We start from the raw sequence: 3,937 nt of genomic DNA on the forward strand, positions 1-3,937 counted from the left end.
TATTGAGGTCAGCTTTCGCGATTTATATGTTATTTTTTATTTTGCGATTAGAAAGACTCGAGCTAGATCTAAGTTTCAGCGGGCATTGCGCTCGAAGAAAAGAAGAGGCTGAAAGCCGAAGAGGCCCGGCAAACTGCCACCAAGAGGGTCACAACAAATGGCTTCTCATCCTCTGGGTCATTTAAATGATTCCAGAGCATGGGAGGTCATTTTCGTTACTACTTTGTCACTATGCTCTTTTAGTATTTGTAGTTGTATATTTTTTTTTCTTCTCCATCATCGTTCATCACCGTTTTGGGCAAATCGCGGTTTTTCTTGTTAGTGTTGCGAAAGATTGATTACGGTTTAAATTAGAGTTGCGGAATAGTTTCTCGCCTGTTTATTAGTGTTGCGAGAAAGTGATTACAGTTTGAGTTAGTGATGCGAAAAAATAATAATCGTGTTTACTTTAGAGTTGCGAATTATGATATCGTGATTGTTTTTTTGCAATTTTGATTGTTAATTTTCGTAGTTGCTTTAGTGTTATTATATTATATTATAGAATTATTGCTTTTAATTAATTTTAAAATGTTGGAACATTCAAAGTAGTTTTTTCTTCGTACAGTAGCTTTTGTATTGTTGCTAATAATTTTCATTGAATTTGATTTTAGTGTTGCGACGTTAATTCATCGCGATTTTCAATTACTTTTACTCTTAGTGTTGCGATATTGTTCCTTCACAATTTTCAATTAGTTTTCCTCTAATTGTTAGTGTTGCGATAACGAATGATCGCGTTTTTTCAAGTAGCGTTGCGTTTACGAAATGCCCAAATTCTTCCACAGGATTCGTGGAAGGCTGTTTCTGCTTTTGTATCACCTGATGCAGCTGCAAGAGCTGCACAAAGGTGGTCATTCATCAGCAACCTCGCAATTAGTGTTGCATATTTCTAAATATGAGTGCATGGATTAATAGCGTTGCGTACCTACTTTCGGGAGTTTTAAACATGCATTCTTCGCGTTTGATTTTGAAAATTTCCTATTCTTTTCCATTCTTTTTTTTTCGTTTTTGTATATTTTCTTGTTGAATGTTCGTTTTCGATATTAAAAATCAGTGCTCAAGAGGATAAGGCCTCACCAGGAGATCAAGATCGTAAGTGGTTTTATATATTGCACTTCAATTTACTCAATTTTTCAAATTTGAGAATAATATATAATATTTGACGTTTCGTTGCAGACGCTTCACAGCAACAACTTTTTGGTATATTTTGGGGGATATCCGACGATGGCTCCAAAGCCAAGAACGTAATAATCTTTCATTATTTCGAACTTAAGAATTTGCTTTGCTTTTAAACACAAATTCTAATGTTATTTGTTACAGATCGCCTTGTCTTCAGTTTCCCTTATCCTCTGAGAATCTTACGATGATTTAAAAACTAAGAACGTAAGTGCTTTAGCATATTATACAGTTAAACAATCAATTATATAACTAATATAATTATTAATTATATAGCAAGTAATACGAGCTGATTTTCGTGATCTCGGTTAGGCGTTTTGTATAGATGTTTATATCCATTAGTTTAATGAAAACTAAATAATACGTAGTTTCGACATATGGGTAACTAATTTGTAGGCGTATGAAAAGTATTTCATCCGAATTTCTACATTTTTCGTACAAAGATATTTTAGAAAGTCTAGGATTAATTATTTCTTCTATAATGATTATATCTGAAATGAAAGGATTTTTCCTTCTTCTTCTCTTTAATTTCTCTCATATTGTATCGAACTTTTGATAAAATTTATTTGAGCTGATAATATCTTGTTAATAACTTTGGAATTTTAATGTACTATATAAAAAATGATTTCGGTTAGTTACTAGCTACACATTTCGATACTGAAAGTTGACAACGCTGTAATGAATTTCAAAAATCATATTTCTGGCGCATTTACTACTTGACCAACCTCGATTGTTTTATTTGATGTAATTCCCTAATTCACCGTTCTTTGCACGTAGAGTACGCTAAAAAACCAATGATTTTTTTACTATGTCGGTATTTTAGATCCTCGACCACGAAACCCTGTAAAGTACTAGGTCTATTCATATATCTCGTCGATGCCTCGTCTGTGGCTTTTCATATATCTCGTCTGTAGTTAAGAGAATTCCCGCGGTAGAGTTACGGCCGGTATATAAATATCAGCCTCTAATAAAGTCGTTTCCTACCTTTATATACCTTGTTTTTCTACTATTTTTTTCGTTTCTTTTTTTACTTTATTAAGTACATTTAAGCCTCTACGTGTCCTTTATATTTATTAAAAAATAAATTTCTTAAGCAAATAAATTTCTTAATAACGACAGTTGGTGTAGTAGAAATCGTTCGCAATGTCCTCTGTCGAAAAAACGTATCAAACTCGTACAGCCATCTGGTGACGATCTCCTGTGAACACATTGGCTAAGGGAAGAGTATCCCCACTCCCAGTTCTTTGGCAGTCACCAAAGCGCGGGCTAAGGTTCAAGTTGCATTTTAGATGCGAACGAACGCACATCGTTTTCGGGTAGTGGTCATGAACTAAGTTTCGTGAAACTTAACGACTTCTGCGAAGAGAACTAAGATCAAAAGTGGTGCCGGTTGTGATATCTCATTGTGAACTGTACGATCGGGAGCTCGGTAAGTTTCACACTGACATTTCCCCGTTCTTTCAACTATGTTTCTAAATCGCGCGCAAATGTTGACATTATCAATGTGCATCGATCCTCGTCGTTACTCGATTTCAATGATTTTACGTGTTGTCACACGATGACGTCCACCGTGCTTCCTGTCGCATTTATCAAGCGAAATTGCCATACTTTCGTTTAACTTCTTACGCTGGAATGACGTCGCCACGCACGTCGAGAATGTTTGGCCCAAAATTGCAATGTTTTCCCAGTTTTAAATATATTGAAATATAACCCAGGCGAAACAGATGATAAATTTATTACTTGTTAGTAATTTCTATCCAGTGATATACCGATGAATTCAAAAAGAAGACGAATTATTGTATACGGTTTGGTCGTTATGGTCCGTGAACCAATTACTAGCGCAAGAGGTTAATACGATACCGCGTCGAATCGCACGTGGAGTTGAAATACGGAGGCGAACGGCATCCGGCATTACATGATTGCTTCGAAGCGGGACAAATCATACGTAATTCGAATTAATGTCAACTTTCCTGCGTCAACGGAAGTCGTCGAATATACTTGGTCATGTGACATCACGCTCGTATTTCCTACATACGACAGTCGATGAACTCGCCAACCATGAAGAAAATCTTAAAATTCCATGTACATATTTCGTTAAATTCCCTAAATCGATGTGTGGTTGATATCGGTGAATAATTGTAGGAGAGTAAATGATTTTCGAGTTGAAGCAAAGTGTTGAGATGAAAGATACGAATGTCTCGCGAATTGCCGCTTGTTTAATAATTCACTGGGATGTTCTGTATTCTGGAAAGCTTGCCGGCGTATAAATAATCGCGCGCGTTAGTTGTTGGAACCGCGGATCCTCGGATAGTGAAAGTCACGTAACAGCAGTTAGTTTGTCGCCTATGCGTGCGCGATTAGCTCGATAAAAAAGGATTAATTTGAACGATTATATTGTCAAACGATCGGGGGCGTGAAGGTATTGCGACAGCTCGGTAACGTCATGGAGAAGTTCTCGCGATCTGACGACGACTTTATTCGCGTTACTACCACCTCTCACCTCGGCCAAATTGTTTTAGCGGGGAAAAGTTGTCCGGAAGTTTAAGAGGGCGCGTGTTAACTGCCGGCGAAGGAGGTGGCACGGGAAGACACTGCCATATTAATGTCGCGCGACGAACAACTTTTTGAGTGCAATATTAGACCGAAAAAAAAAAGAACGAGATGAAAACAAATATCATGGGGGAAACTGGAAAGTTTTGATTTCAACTTTTTGCATTCTGGACAG

The sequence above is a fragment of the Frieseomelitta varia genome, unplaced genomic scaffold (assembly GCF_011392965.1).
Source record: "Frieseomelitta varia isolate USP_RPSP 00005682 unplaced genomic scaffold, Fvar_1.2 scaffold_320, whole genome shotgun sequence".
Classification (NCBI taxonomy): domain Eukaryota; kingdom Metazoa; phylum Arthropoda; class Insecta; order Hymenoptera; family Apidae; genus Frieseomelitta; species Frieseomelitta varia.